This window comes from Lissotriton vulgaris, chromosome 3_1 (assembly GCF_964263255.1).
Source record: "Lissotriton vulgaris chromosome 3_1, aLisVul1.2, whole genome shotgun sequence".
NCBI classification, from domain to species: Eukaryota; Metazoa; Chordata; class Amphibia; order Caudata; family Salamandridae; genus Lissotriton; species Lissotriton vulgaris.
Window position 1 is genome coordinate 1,825,680,748 of NC_141689.1, and position 17,034 is coordinate 1,825,697,781.

The following is a 17,034-nucleotide window of genomic DNA, read 5'->3' on the forward strand; positions in this document are numbered from 1 at the left end:
TTCGTTTTAGTGCTTTATAACCATATATTATTTATTTAAGATAGATGACAGGACTTAACAATCTGGTTATCACATCACCTTGCTAACTTGTTTTAAAATCATTGATCGAATTATTTTAGCAGGGCGGATGACTAGCTAGACAGATAAAACAATATTAGATGGTACATGGGTTTGGCTTATGGAAGGACTGTATACGTTGAACTGTGAATAATTGGTATCCAATTCCAATTCCAAATAGCTTTATTCGAGATAAACTCATAAAAGCAGAAAACGAGCATCATTGATACATACAGGATAAAAACAATTTAAAAAAATAAAAAATTGTATCTATTTGGCATTTGTACACTTGTGGTCCACTTTGAATGTTGTCTTTTGAGCCAGCAGAAGTTACAGCTTCATATAAAGTTAGAAAAATGTGGCTGTACCCTGACCACTTATTATGACAGTTGTATATGAATTTTCCTAAAAGTCTTCTCAAGCTTGCTCTTGCTGTAAGTGAGTTGTAGAATTGAGGATCTGTACCATTGTTATGCAGATGATGTCTTCTGATTAAAATGCACAAGCAGTATCTTTCTGTTCTTGCATACCATTTTTCAGCAGTTCATGGCACCTGTAGAAGCTGTAGATTTTGTTCAAAAGTAAAGTAAAAAAGGAATGCTTGTAATTAGCATTTGGACAGAATGTACCTTACATAGTATGTGGGTGTGGGTCTGAGGGCCAGACTGCATGCAATACTGGTGTCTTGACTATTTTGTTTGGCCCTGGCATCACTCTACCCCAAAGGCATAGGTCTGTCCCTGACAACGTGAGGTCTCTTACCTGTCCTGTCACCTGGAGGGGCACACCAAGCAGTCCCTCGGTGTACGCAGTAGACGTTCCCTTCTATGTGTATATTATGTTAAGCAGCTGTGTGTACCATTTATTGCGATTTGTAGTGTAACCAGACCTCTCTCTCTATGTGTCAGTGAGAGCAGGATCTACTGACTTCGTTCATACAAAGTTTTGCTGCTGTGAGAAACTCTGAACCTAGCACTGGCATCCTGTGTGCAAATTGAGTGCCTCTATGTGTGCAGTCAGTGTGTGACACACTTATGGTGGTAGGACTCTGCATTTTTATGTGTCCGAGTACTGAGGTCAAAGGGATCCTTTTTGGATTTCCTTAGCGAAGCATGACACAAGATGGAGGGTGGAGCCCCATTACTGAATTGAAGAGAATGGGACTGTGCTGCCTTTAGAAAATTCATGATGACTTTGTTAGCAAGTGGCCCGGCCAATGATTAGTTCTTTGTATCATGGCCATTTGGTTTATGGTAGAGGTGAGAGCTAGGACTACAGTTTCTGTTGTTCAGGATGAGCACGTTTCTAGGCAGAGCCTGCCTTCTTCTGTTTCTGATTACTACCTCAGGAAAGTTGATGTTAGCCAGCTTTAGAGATCCCACAATTAATTGTGGCATGGTTATGGATTCTTCTGTTTGGAGCCAGGCCCATTTCTAATTGCGTTGTGAAGCATCATTTTGCACAAACACTGTGCCTGAAGAGCAGCCTGGAAATTACCTTTAAAACAGAACCACCAACCCAAACTGGTTCTAAGCATGATTCAGGTTATCCACATCCTTTTCCTGTAAAATTTATAAAGGTGGTATCCAAACCACTCCACTTTGTTCCAGTCCCAGGTTAATCTTGACCAAGGAAGAAAGTGCTCTGCAGGGTGCTTGAAGAATTGCTGTGTTACCAGGCTTTTGTCTGAATGACAGTCAGTCTCCCAGAGGAGAATGACGTGAAAAACAGTTTCTGCTGGAGGAGCAGAGGGTCTGCCTGACCAGCCTAGAAGCTTGCTTGCCTGCTAAGAGTGGGAAGGAGTGTTGCTGTCCATGTGCCTGGCCCTACAGGAAGACCGTTTGTGTAGGAGGAGAGGCCCAGTGTGTTTCTGGCCTGAGTGGCAACCAAAGAAAACTGATGAAGCAGAGCAAGCAATCCAGGAGAATCCTATGATGTGAAGGGTTCACTAGGCCTTTCTGTACATTTATTGAGGAGCTGTAAATAAGACTTACCAAAGCTTGTCATTTCCGGCAGCCTGCTGTGAGTGGGTGGTTTGGTGCTGCCCCCACTAATGAGGAGACAGAGATTGAATCACTACCGATTATGATGCCCCAAACCTGCCCGGAGGTTACATATGTTGCCAGACACCACAATGAAGACTCAGCCTGGAGGCCGCAACTTTTGGAAGATTACGCACCACTCTGAAGCCAAACGCGTAGGGCAGCTGCTGCTGAAGACTAGTTCCACCACGAACCAGCATACAGAGCCAGTCCTGTGAACATTGTCCTGCTTGTGGCAGCTTCTGCGGTGTTCTACAAAGTAGGAATTCTCCCCATGAGGGCAAGCACACCACCTATGCCTGAACTAGAAACTGGTTGGCTGCCTTTCACCTATAAATAGCTGCAGGGCTTAGCTGCACTTCAGACCAAAAAAGAGACTGAGACGTACAGGTAAATCCGCTATGCATGATTGAGATTTTTTAATACAAAGCCACTAAAGGCATTGAACTGATTTATATAATCTGAATGAAACAGTTAGTTGTAGATTCCTTACCTTAGAATGTCCCCCAGGCGTCCGACTGGATCCGGAGATTTTTTTGTAAACCGTACCCCAGAACGTCAGAAGATGGCGATGGTCGACTCTGCCTTCAGCATTGTCTCCTGGTTGATGTTGCGGTAGCTACATAGATGCCGCCCTCGCACGCTGATGTCAGTTCTTTCTTTTTCCGCGCCAGCAAGCCCAGCTCCAGAGAGAGCGGAACCCCCTGTCAATTTTTGACTGAACTTTTTTCTTGACTTTTGTCAATTTCGTTGTTGTTGAGTCCATTGAGTCCATTGACTCCTGGTGCACGAGGGATGCCCGGCTTTATGGCTTGCAGTTCCTGTAACCAACTCATGTTGGTGATGGATCCGCACCGCATATGCCTCTACTGGCTGGAGCACGACCACACCCCCAAGGTGTGTTCCGACTGTCGGACCATGGCCCAAAGTCTTTTGCGGGAGTGGTCCCGAAAGCTACTCAAGGCCCGGCAGTCGGCTCTGCACCACTCGAGGTACCGGTCGTGGAGGAGGTTGAGAGACCGGTCGCAGAACCAATACCATTCTTCGTCGAAGTCTTTGCACTCCGGGTCAGGTAAGTCGAAGCACAAAAATAAGTCGAAGAAGCATTGTCTCTCTTCGACTTCTCCCTGTCCGTCTGCTGATGCGATGGGGGATGCGGGTGGTGCCCCTCCTGCGGCTCCACGTGCGGAGCCTGCTGTGTCAGCTTCGGGTTTCCCTCCCTTTCCAGGACCCAGTGCGACCCCTGCCCAGCTTCGGAGTTTCTGTGAAGCGATGCATGCCATGTTTGGGCAGCCCGACTCCGCCGGCACGCCTTCGGGCCCTGTGGACTCGGCTGGGGGCCCTGGGCCTTCGGCAGCTTCTGCCTCGGCGCCGCAGGGTCCCCCTGGATCCAGGCCTGGATCCGGATCTACGCCGGTCGACCTCGTTATGCCTCCCCGGCGCCGATTCCACCAGCATCACGTCCACCACCGGTTTCGGCTCTGTGTCCCCGGCCGACGCCAACCCCGGCCTCCACCTCAAAGTGGACACGGAGTCGGAACGGATCCGATGCCGACGGATACTTCTGTGCCCCTGTTCTACCCTGGCTCTTTGAGACCAGATTGGCAGCCAGAGGAGGGTGAGGAGGGCTGGGAGGGGTCTGGAGAGCCTTTAACAGACCAGCTGGTGTATGAAGAGGACTGGAGAGAGGAACTGGGGGAAGCCAGTGGTTTGGCTACCTCACCAGACCTTGGCATGTTGTCTCCTCCTACCGCTGCTACGAGGAGGGAGCGTCATACGCAGTGGTGTTGTGTAGGGCGGCCGAGGCTCTCCACCTCAACCTACCTGCGGTGGCAGTCAGGACTAACCTCCTGACAGAGATGCTTCAATCGGCAGCTAGCTCTTAGGAGCCCCTGCAGCTGATTAATGAAGCCCTGACAGACATTCTTTTGTGGCTCCTGTGGACCGGATGATTGCCCGACGGCACCGCCCAGCCCCGGGCGACCTCACTTTCCTATCCCAACACCCTACCCCTGAGAGCTTTGTAGTCCAAGCCTCCACGTCCAAGGGCGCATTCCCTACCGCTCCTCTGGACAGAGAATCCAAGAAGCTGGATCATCTTGGGAAGAAGATGTTTTCTTCCTCCAGCTTGGGACTGCGGTCGGTAAACACCGCATTTCTATTGGGCCGTTACACCCACTCCGCTGGGGACACGGTTGCGCAAGTGCTGCCTCAGTGCCCGGAGGAGGCCCGGGCTGTGCTCTCTCTCGAGCGGTTGCTGAAGGGAGAGACGCAGTGAAGTTTACCATCCGCTGTGTACTGGATACCGTAGACGCACTTGGCAGGATGATTTCCACGTCATTAGCCCTTCAACGCTACGCCTGGTTGCGTTCGACTGATTTTTCTGGGGATGTCCAATCCACACTTGAGGACATGTCCTTTGATGGCCATCGCCTTTTCAGGGTCGAGGCAGACAGCGTGCTAGAGAGCTTTAAGGTCTCTAGGGCTACGGCCTGGTCCTTTGGCCTCTCCACCACCTGCCCTGCGCAGTCTGCCTTTTTCCCCTTTTGTGGCAACGAAAGGGTTGCCCCGCTGCGTCCCGCCCAGAGGCACAGGCCGGCGCAAGCTGTTCAACCCCAGCACGGCCGGGGACATGGGAACCACCACCGTGGTTCTGGGGGACAGCGGGCAGGCAAGTCCACCACAGCCCCCTCTGCAGCAGCCTCTAAACCCTTCTAGTCAGGGTTTTCAGGGCCACCAAACGCCAGTGGGAGGCAGGATCCACCATCAACTCCCCCATTTGCGCACCATCACGTCGGACAGGTGGGCTTTGCAAATAATCCGAAGGGGCTACTCCCCCATACCTTCGAAACTACCCCTCCATCCATGCCACCCCAGTACCATCTCATGTCGGAGGATCACCTGGCCCTTCTCCAACAGTAAGTTTTGGCACTCTTGGCCAAGGGAGTCATCAAGCGCGTTCCTGCCCCAGAAGTAGGTCGTGGTTGCTATTCCCACTACTTTCTGGTGCCCAAGAAGGACAAAGGCCTGCTTCCTATCTTGGATCTCAGGAACGTCAACCCCTTCCTCCGGAAGGAGAAGTTCAAAATGTCTTGTCTGCCCTCAACCCTGGAGACTGGATGGTATCGTTGGACTTGTAGGACGCCTAGTACCACATCCCTGTCCTGCCGGCCCACACGCATTACCTACGGTTCACTGTAGGCCACAAGCATTTTCAGTTTACCATGCTCCTCTTTGCCCTTACCAGCGCCCCTGGGGTGTTCACAAAAGTGATGGCTGTGGTCTCAGCTGATCTGCGCAGATCTATCTTCTTCTATCTCGATGACTGGCTTTTGAAGGCAGGCTCGCCCCAGGCTGTTGTCGCCCACCTCCAGACTACGGCCAGCCGACCTGCTTTTGTTGGGGTCAACGTGCCGAAGGCACACCTGAGCCCCTCTCAGAAGCTCCTCTTCATTGGAGCGAATCTGGACACAACACAGTTTCTGGCTTATTCTCCCGAACAGCTGGGATATTCGGGCTATGATTCCAATCTTTCAGCCTCTATCCCGGCTTTCGGTCAACATGACCCTCAGGCTGCCTGGGTCTGATGGCATTCTGCATCCTTCTAGTGAATCATGCCAGATGGCATATGCTGGCTCTGCAGTGGGAACTGAAGTTTAAGTGGGCCCAACATCAAGGGAATCTGTCCAATTGCGTCCAGATCTCGGAGGGCACTGCACACCAGTTGCAGTGGTGGCTTACGAACCAGGATTGGGTCGAAGGCAGATCCCTCTCCCATCCTCAGCCAGAGTTCACAGTGGTGACCGATGCACCACTCCTGGAATGGGGCGACCACATGGGGAGGTGGAGATCAGAGGCCTCTGGTCTCCGGCGGAGTCCGGGCTCCACATCAACCTTCTGGAGCTTTGGTTGATTTGTCTTGCACTCAAGGCATTCCTTCCCTCTGTCCGGGGAAGAGTAGTGCAGGTGTTCAAGGACAACACCACCGCCATGTGGTACTGCAACAAACAAGGCGGGGTGGGCAGTTCTGCGTGTTGGAATTTCTACGGCGGCACTTGCTAGGTGACGCTTTTTGTCGTGAGTGGAGTTTCGGTCTTCTATATGCCTTTCCGCCTATACCACTTCTGCCCAGAGTGCTGAAGAAGATTAAGCACGACCGGGCACAAGTTATTCTTTAGCTCCGGCTTGGGCACGAAGAGTCTGGTATCCGGAGCTGCTCAACATGGCCATTGATCCTCCGATCAGACTGCCTCTTCGGGAGGATCTTCTGTCGCAGAAGCAGGATACGGTCCCCCGCCCGAACCTGTCCAGCCTCCACCTCCTTGCGTTGAGATTGAGCGACGGCAGTTGACGCAGTTTGACCTGCCTCTCGAAGTCTGCGATGTTATCTTGGTAGCCAGGCGTCCCTCCACTAAGACGGCATATGCCTGCAGATTGAACACATTTGTGGCATGGTGCACAGCAAAGGCTGTGGAACCCCTTTCTGCACCGATTTCTGAGGTTCTCTTGTTCCTCCTTTCTTTGACCCAGCAGGACTCTGCTCTGGGCACTCTCAAAGGCTACCTCTCGGCCATTTCTGCCTTCCTTAGGCTTCCTGATCAGGCTTCTCTTTTCAAGTCCCCTGTTGTAAATAGATTCCTTAAGGGCATTACTCACTTATTTTATCCTGTTCCCTTTGTAATGCCCCAGTGGGACTTGAACTTGGTGCTTACTTATCTTATGTGTGCTCCCTTTGAGCCGCTGCATAACTCCCCTCTCATGCTTCTTACTTTGGAAACTGCCTTTCTGGGGGCCATCACCACTGCACACAGGGTGAGTGAGCTACAAGCTCTTTCTTTCAAGCCTCCCTTTCTGGCTGTCCATCCAGAGAAGGTTGTCCTTAGAACTAGACCTTCCTTTCTTCCCAAGGTGGTTACTTCTTTCCACATTGGCCAAACCATCACTTTGCCCACCTTCTTTCCGCCTCCTTCAAAAGAGGTAGAGAGGCTCCACCAGCTGGATCCAAAACGTGCACTTTCCTTCTACTTGGATTGCACAAAACAATTTCAGGTGGACAACCAGCTCTTTGTCGGTTACGCGGGCGCTAAGAAAGGTCGTGCCATGCAAGCACGAACTATCTCCAGGTAGGTCGTTCTGTGCATCAAAGCCTGCTACTCTTTGGCAAAGGAGTCTCCAGTGGGGCTGCTGCCCAATCCACCAGGGTGATGGCAACTACCACTGCTTTGGGACGAGGAGTCCCCCTGAATGACATCTGTCAGGCAACTACGTGGACATCGCTGCACACGTTCACCAAACACTACTGCCTGGAGTGCCAAGTCCGGAGAGACTGCTTCTTTGGCTGTTCTGTTCTCCTGGACTTTCTGGTGTAAACTTAGTTTGCAGACCCACCTCCAGGGTTGGTATTGCTGGGCCACCTATTCTAAGGTAAGGAATCTATAACTAACTGTTTCTTTCAGATGAACAATTTACTTACCTTTGGTAACTATATATCTGTAAGAAACATAGGTTTGATATAGATTCCTTACCGCCCCACCTATCCTCCCCGTTCTGTGAACTGACTTCTAGGGTTAAGGTCATCCTTTCAGGGCCCTAGTTTTGTGCACCAGTGGTCAGTGTCTTTCATGGCTCTGCGCTTCTGGCGTGGAAAGTCGTGTACAGAACTGAAGTTAGCGCACAAGGGTGGCGTCTATGTAGCTACCACGACATCATCACGGCGACCACAACGCGGACGACAAGCGCGGAGTCGACCGACGTCACCTTCCGACGCGCAGGGTTACTGCTGACGAAAAACGTTCCGGATCCAGTCTGATGCCTGGGTGAGATTCTAAGGTAAGGAATCTGTAACTAACCTATGTTTCTTACAGATATATTGTTACCGAAGGTAAGTAACTTGTTCATTAGATCATGGAGATATTGAGTCATCTGCACCTGGCCTAGTGCTTGCCTACACCCTAATATAGTGAGGATAGTAATAGTAGGGTTCGAGGCATGTGGGCTGCTGAATTCATATCTGTGCATAGATCGCCGCCTAGTGTTGGGTCCGGATGATTGCACATTGTTGTCCTGGAAGAGTCTTCGAAGTATCACGAGATAGGTGGCTCCTCCCCTGGACTACAGTGCGCATGGGCATTGCCTCCATCCCCAGATTGTTTTTTTCCGCCATTGGGTTCGGATGTGTTTCGGTTCCCTCTGTCGGAATCGATAATAGTTTAACGTTTCTAACTTGAGACCAAAAGGTCTTTAGACTTGGCGTCGGTATCGTTTTTCGTTCGGGTTTGAGTATTCTTCAGCTCCGAACTCTTGCTACCCTTCCGCGTGCTGTCGGCGCGGACGGGCCTACACGACGCTCCAGGCATGGAACGAACCCCGTTCAAGAGGTGTCCGGTGTGCACCTCCAAGTATTCACACCTCGACGTGCACCCAGTGTGCAACAAATGTCTGTCGCCGGACCATGACGAGACCAGGTGTATGGCCTGTTCAAAGTTCCGGTGTAAGAAGACCCTTAAGCTTCGTCGGGCCGCTCGACTCCAGGCCCAGTTATCAGCGCCCCCGCCAGACAACATCTTCGAAGAAGGCGTTGGAGACGACAATGTCTTTCAAGTTTCGGACTCTAGCCCGGCGTCGGAAGAAGAAAACTACGATGCGGGAGACGAGGAGTTTGATGAAGTCGTCGGTGAGGTAGGGGACGACGATGGGGCCATTGCCACCGTGGAGGATAGCTCAGAGGAGGAGCATCCTCAGACTGACTCAGGGGTCAACCCCCATTATACGGCCCAGGTCGAGGGATCGCCTTCGGGCCTTACCCAAGACCTTGTTCATTGTCCCACGGCCTCGCCTACAGGCCCGGCCACGGACATTTCTGATGTGCCACTCCCGTTGAAGAAAACGAAAGTGAAGCCATCGGGGTCCACACCACCGGTTTTGAAACCGAAAGTGAAAGTCGCTCTGGTGGGACTGAAAGCTCCAGAGGCCTCAAAGTCAAAGAAATTCAAAATGGCCGACAGCAAGAGCCACGCAAAGATGGCCGACCCGAAGACCCCGGTGTCGAAGCCGAAGGCGAAGACGACCGACGCGGCCGCGTCGGCGCCGAAGGTGGTCGAGGTCGATGACCCGAAGAAGGCTCCGAAAAAGCGTCAGGGCGACGCCGAAGCTCTAGCCGCGCCAACTCCGGCCGTCAAGGCCAAGGAGGGTGATGTGTCGACTCCGAAGACAGTGCCTTTCGCCGACCCAACTTCGGACTCTGGGAAATCGCTTGAGCAGGTCCAGCCCTCTCCGGCCTTAGCCAAGAAGGTCGTCGAGTCCCTGCAGAGGATTCGGAAGGACGCTGAGGCTCCCGAACCGAAGGATGTGGTGCCGAAGCCTACACCGAAGCCGGCGAAGGCGCAGACGCCTATCCGCTACACGCTGCCGCCGAAGACGACGCCGAAGGCTTTCGCTCCGAAGCATGGGGCAGGGGTGCCTCTGAAGGCGGTGTCAACGCCCAAGGCGTCCTTGGTGGTGTCGAAGCCTCGGCTCCAGCCGCTCGCAGATGAGGAACGTCGGGAGGTTATCATCGACGCCAACACCGGGAAGCTCTCTCTCCTCAAACGGAAGATCACCACGGAGCCGGTGTTGGAGCATTATCGTATTCCACTCAAACACAAGAAGGACTCTGCGGGTACTTCTGCCCCTATTGAGCCGGCATCTCCACATAATTTGGAACTTTCACCAACGCATTCAAACGCTGGGGAAGGTGACGGAGATGAGGAGGACGAGTATAACTATCCAGCTTACTCGGATCCGGAGGAGGTACATGAACCTTGGTCTGCCGGAGGCGACCCTGAGGACCCTCAGTCGGGTCAGGAACCGCAGCTTTTTGCTGCTAAGACTTCTCCAACAGAGGACTCTGCAGCCTTCAACGCTCTGATTGAGAGGGCTGCAGCTAATCATGATGTTGACCTACATTCAGATCCTGTGGATGTCGATTTTCTGTTTGACACTTTCTCTGTGCCTGAGAAGTCAGTTAAGACATTGCCAATGCTAAAGGGAGTGCTGAAACATGCGCCAGAGGTTTTCAAGGAGCCCACTCGGGCGCGAGTCGTCAATCCTCGTATTGATAAAAAATACAAGGCAGCGCCCTCGGATCCAACTTACATCAAGGGGCAATTGCCACTGGATTCTTTGGTGGTATCCAACGCACGTAAGCGGGCGAACTCGCAGACCACGGGTGACGCTCCTCCCCCAGACAAAGAGTCGAAAATATTTGAAGCCTCAGGGAAAAGGATTGCTGCGCAGGCAGCTAATATTTGGCGCATTTCAAACACGCAGGCCCTACTTGCACGCTACGATAGGGCGCATTATGACACCCTAGAAACACTTCTGCAACACTTGCCTGATCAGTACAAGGAGGCAGGGGAAATGTTGATTCAGGAGGGGAAGCTGATCACCAACGCTTCCATCAAATGTGCGCTGGACGTGGCTGATACCGCCTCCAGGGCAATCAACACTAGTGTGTTGCTAAGGAGACATGCATGGCTTAGGATATCAGGATTCAAACCAGATATACAGACAACCATCCTTAACCAAACAGTTAATCCTGACCACCTGTTTGGCCCTGAGGTGGATGCGACGCTTGAAAAAATGAAGAAAGACACGGACACTGCCAAGTCTATGGGGGCCCTCCAGTCTCAGCAGTTTCGGGGTGGTTCCTTTCGCCGCTCCAATAACAGAGGCACCTCAAGGGGTCAGGCATCACAGTCCACACAGTATTACAAGACCAACACCCAGACCTCATACCCCAACAAGAGTAGAGGTGGTTACAGGGGCAACAACATCAAAGGCAGAGGACGTGGAAACAACAGCTCCAGGTCCTCCACAGCCAACAAACAGTGACGCCTTGTCACTGCCCCCCGACCACACAACACCGGTCGGGGGGAGACTCCAGCAGTTCCTGCCCGCGTGGAAATCCATCACCACGGACAGGTGGGTCAAGTCTCTTATCCAGTACGGTTACTGTCTGGAACTTACTTCCACTCCACCAAACATACCTCCAAGAAGCCGTCCTATGTCCTGCGAGCACTTGCACTTGTTGCAGCAGGAGGTTCAAGTCATGCTGCAAAAAGGGGCAATAGAGCTCGTCCCACTGCAAGAAAGGGGAACAGGAGTTTACTCTCTGTACTTTCTAATCCCCAAAAAGAACGGATCCCTAAGGCCCATCCTGGACCTCAGGCCCCTCAACTGGTACATTCTATCGGAGCACTTCCATATGCTCACGTTGCAGCAGGTCCTCCCCCTGCTTCAACAGGGGGACTTCCTGGCTACGCTAGATCTGAAGGATGCATATTTTCATATCCCCCTGCATCCTTCCCACAGGAAGTACCTCAGATTCACGATTCAAGACCAGCACTACCAGTTCAGGGTTCTGCCTTTCGGGGTCACCACAGCGCCAAGGGTCTTTACAAAGTGCCTGGCGACTGTGGCAGCGCATCTACGACGCCAGAACGTCCACGTCTATCCCTATCTGGACGACTGGCTCATTCAGGCAAAGACAGAACAGCAGTGCGCGGACCACGTGTCCCGCACAATTCACCTCCTGCACGATCTGGGATTCTCGCTGAACTATCCAAAATCCCATCTCCAGCCCGCCCATATACGGCAGTATCTGGGCGCGACAATAGACACTCTGGCAGCCACTGCGCAGCCAAATTCGGTGAGAATCGCCAGTATCCAAACGCTGATCCAACGATTCAGACCTCAGCACTCGCTTCCAGCGAAAGTGTTCATGCAGTTGATAGGCATGATGGCCTCCTGCATCTCCATCGTCCCGCACGCGAGACTACATATGCGTCCGCTTCAGGAGTGCCTAGCACGTCAGTGGGCTCAGGCTCATGGGCAACTGACAGACCTAGTGTTGGTGAGCGGTCGGGCATACAACTCTCTGCATTGGTGGAATCCACAAAACCTTTGCAAGGGCCGACCGTTCCAGGAGCCTGTGCCACAGATTATCCTGACAACGGACGCTTCTCTCCAGGGATGGGGAGCGCATGTACTCCACTACACAGTGCAGGGACTATGGACACTACAGCAAAGGAAGATGCACATCAACGTTTTGGAACTGATGGCAATCTTCATGGCCTTGAAGGCCTTCAAAGTACATCTGTGCAACAAGGTCGTGTTGATCCGGACGGACAACATGACGGCCATGTACTACATTCAGAAGCAGGGGGGCACACACTCTCCGCAGCTGTCTCACCTGGCTCAGAGCATGTGGAAGTGGGCCATTCAGAGGAACATCTTCCTCATGGCAGAGCATCTCCCGGGCAAGGACAACCAGATGGCGGACCTGCTCAGCAGGCACAGCCACCAAATGCACGAGTGGGAGATGCATCCATCAGTACTCCAACCGTACTTCCAAAGGTGGGGTCATCCAGAGATAGACCTGTTCGCCACAAAGGAGAACGCAAAATGCCAAAGCTTCGCCGCCAGGTTCCCACACCCGCAATCGCAGGGCAATGCGATGTGGATGAACTGGTCAGGCAGATTTGCGTACGCTTTTCCCCCAGCACCTCTGATACCGCTGGTGGCACGCAAACTCAGGCAGCACTCGATGACTCTCATCCTGGTTGCTCCAACGTGGGCTCGCCAACCATGGTACACCACGTTTCTGGAACTCTCCGTGGTACCGCATCAAAGGCTTCATCTCACGTTCAGCCTTCTGACGCAGAGCCATGGCGACATTCAGCACCCAGATCCGCAACAGCTCAACCTGGCGATCTGGCTCCTGAAGTCCTAGAGTTTGGCTACCTCAATCTTCCTCCCGATTGCATGGACATCATTCGGGAGGCAAGGAAGCCCACTACTAGAGCTTGTTATGCGGCTAAATGGAAGAGGTTTGTCATTTTATTAACCCGCTGGATGCTTCCATTCAGAACATCATTTGTTACCTGTTCCACCTGTACCAATGCAATTTAGCTTACTCTTCCATCCGCATTCACTTGTCTGCAATGGCAGCATACCTCCAGAATAGGCAACACCTATCACTTTTTAAGGTCCCTGCTATCAAGGCTTTTCTGGAAGGACTCAAAAGAGTCATTCCACCACGGACACCACCAGCTCCGGAGTGGAACCTCAATGTGGTTCTTACAAGGCTGATTGGTCCTCCCTTTGAGCCACTGCACTCTTGTGAGCTTCAGTTTCTGACTTGGAAGGTTGCTTTCTTAGTAGCAATTACATCGCTACGGAGGGTTAGCGAGTTGCAGGCGCTCACCATCCAGGAACCTTTCTTCCAAGTACACGCTAACAGGGTGGTACTCCGCACTAACCCTAAATTCTTACCCAAGGTTGTATCTCAATTCCACATGAACCAGACAATTGAGTTGCCAGTGTTTTTCCAAAACCCAGAGTCGCTGGCGGAGCGGATGCTCCACACCCTTGACGTTAAAAGAGCCTTGATGTACTACGTTGACAGGACAAAAGATTTTCGTAAGACCAAGCAACTTTTCGTTGCTTTTGCCTCACACCACAAGGGAAACGCTATCTCCAAAGCTGGGATCGCTAGGTGGATCGTGAAATGCATTCAGATCTGTTACGCTAAGGCTAAACGCACTCTCACAATTCCACCGAGAGCCCACTCCACCAGAAAGTTGGGGGCCTCTATGGCTTTCCTAGGTAACATTCCCTTAGAAGATATTTGTAGAGCAGCCACATGGTCTACCACACATACTTTCACTAAACATTACTGTGTAGACGTGCACTCCAAACAGCAGGCAGCTGTTGGTCAGGCTGTTCTCAAAACACTTTTTTAGACCGCTGCAGCTGGCACGGGCGGCCGCCGATAAGAGGGGGACTGCTATGTATTCTATGCACAGATATGAATTCAGCAGCCCACATGCCTCGAACTGCAAATGCTACTTACCAGTATGCATCTGTTCTTGGCATGTAGGGCTGCTGACATTCATATCGCCCACCCTCCTCCCCGGCGCCTGTAGCAGCTGCAGTATTCATATATATATACATATGCTCATAGCATGGGCATCACTCACATACTTCACTCCATCTCTGCCAATGGCTAAAAACAATCTGGGGATGGAGGCGATGCCCATGCGCACTGTAGTCCAGGGGAGGAGCCACCTATCTCGTGATACTTTGAAGACTCTTCCAGGACAACAATGTGCAATCATCCGGACCCAACACTAGGCGGCGATCTATGCACAGATATGAATGTCAGCAGCCCTACATGCCAAGAACAGATGCATACTGGTAAGTAGCATTTGCAATCTCAATCATATCAGAAGGGAAGATGGCTATGGAAGAAGGGAGGGAAAGTGTAGCACCTCAAGGTTAAAGTGAAACTTAAGACAACTCTGCATGAATTAATACTTGGATTGTGTAGTATTTGGTTCTGTTGTGAGATTAAATGAATTTTGTTCATAAAAATAAGCACTGGGCAGAACAGTATGTTATTTTCTCTGTTGTATGATGAGATTTAATTGCAGAACGGATTGTACAGATTGCAGAGTCGTAGTAGGATGCACCCCAGGACACCAGTGGTAAAAAATCTCAACCACCACATTGTTTTAAAACTTAGTTTATCAATATTTTCTTAATGCAACGTGCAATTCATACAACTGCCCATTACCCCCACCTCAGCAGGTTCTGCTGTACATGTACAAATCTGATCATTTAAACATTTGTTGGCAAACATAAACATTCAACATTTGTTGGCAAACATAAACATTCACATTAAACACATTTATTTTTCATCCAGTATATTGTAGTGCTATGACCCTAGTATCCAAGCTAGCCTTTTCAAGAGGGCTACTCATCTGACTTTTTTGCGTAATGTCGCCATTGATTTTCCTATGTTGTCAACTTGGCATGTTTGGGTGTCTTAGAAGTTCTGAAACAGAGGATTGCTATTTCTGCAATTGCCATCTCACCACTTCAAATTTCTGTGACTTAATCGAAAGGGGGGCAAACCTTGGCTCGGTCCCAGTAGCTCCTTGCAGACTTGTGAAATCAAAGCTCATACGGGGTATGACAACCAACATACCAGAGTTAAAAATAAAAGTATGATATTATCCCAAAAACGCCTATACATGCCAATATTGCCTGATTTTGACTCCTTTAATTATCAGTTTTAAACATCCACGTATAGCTTAAAGTGAATGTGTACTTATGACCTTAGAATTAGTTCTTCCGGCAAGATGTTACTTAAATAAGTGGTTGGCAAGGCATTAAAAAAAAGTAAATAATGGGACTGCCCCGTCTGAGCTCATTGTAAAGCAATTCATATTCCTCAAAACAGATGATAAAATACTGTTTTCTTTTTTGTTCTCTGACTCTCTTTTTTCGCTTTTTATGCCTTATACTGCAAAGTGTATTATTATTATTATTTTTTTTTTAAATGGCCACTATCTTTATTAGATGGGTTGTGGTGAGATCCCACGCAGTTTTATTTTTTTGTGCTTTCCTTAATAGACCATCAGAACTAATGGACAGAATTAGGATGACTCTGGACGCAAAAAGTGGCGCAATTTGTGACCAGTCTTTTTGCAACTCGTATATAATTTTGCTAACTGTCCTAGGTCCTAATAGGTAAGTTCAATAAATTCCAAATCAGAGTGGTGCCTACTTAACTCATATTGATTAGGTAAGTTGCAAATTCCGACTCACTCTGATGTGCCCAAATCACAGGAGTGGTGCCCTGAAAGGTTCAGCTATCCACAAAAAGAAAACATTTTTTTAAAGCAGCCCGATGTTTTTCAAATAAATTGGGCTGCATTTAAGAAACACAAGTTTTATTTTCTTAAAGGTTTCAGAGAGAGTAACAGTGATCCCCTTTCTATTCCCTATGAAAGTTGTACCCAAAAAGGACCCCTTCCCTTTTTAGAATGTTACTACCCCAACCTGAGAGTGACTGGAAACCATTGACACATTTGTTTCGATTAGGTATTTGAAAAAAAAGGCTCAAAACACAGTATTTGCATATATTTGTAATTCCATTTTAGGAAATGATAAAACTTAGACTCCTAAACTGTGTTTTGTTAATGGTCAAACACTTATTTTGAAGTTGGAAGATTCGAATTGGTGTGCATGAGACCTCTAAAACGTGTTGTGTATATGTCCCTAAGTTCAGAATTCTATTTTTGTGCTTTAGTTCATAGCCAAAGATGTATTATTTATTGCTTTTCCTCCTTGTATTTTGGCTCGCATCTTAATCTTAAGGCCTAAACAGTTAGGAATTCGAAATTTTACCGTGGCCATCCACTAAATTTGAAAATTTGAATAAAAGAAAGTTCTCTTCAGCCTTGGCTGCAACACTGCCAGTAAGAATGTATAAATGTGCCTTTATTTGGTGTCTGGGCGAGTTTTGAAATTTAATACAGCTTCATTCACTATATAATATTTATAGTTCTCCTAGCGAGTCCGATTTTGCAATCGAATGGTTCCTTCATCTTCAGTCGGTGCCCTTTTGTGACAATGTATTGTATTATATTACAATGTAGTAGATACTCTGGTTTTTCTTCAAATCGGGCAAATATTTTTCCTTACAGACATTAGAAATAGACCTATTGATTTAAAAAAAAATATTATAATACACTATGACTCCCATTATTTCCCTCAATCTCAGAGGCTCTCATAGTTCTTCTGAGAGAGAGAGAGCGGGAGAGAGAGAGAGAGAGAGAGAGAGAGAGACAGACAGACAGACAGACACATTAGGATCATCAAAGAAGCATGATCGAGCGCTGTGTTGATTTATTTTTAAAAACCAGTCCAAAATATTTCTGTTTACTTACTTCATTATCATTTCTATAGCTATGCACTGCTTCAGTAGATTTGTTTCATGGTTGAAGGTAAAGAAAGTAATCTGTTTTGGTTAATTTGCTCTATGCTTTTAAATCGCCACATTAAGCATTGCAAACAAACTACCTTAAGCAATATTTGTTAGTAACCC

At 49.5% G+C, this 17,034-nt stretch overlaps 1 protein-coding gene across 1 annotated transcript in view; it reads left to right on the top strand.

Moving 5' to 3' along the window:
* The window catches only part of TMEM184C (transmembrane protein 184C), a 241,245-nt gene that overhangs the window by 59,958 nt on the left and 164,253 nt on the right, over window positions 1–17,034 (top strand). The gene's annotated exons all lie outside the window — the stretch shown is intronic.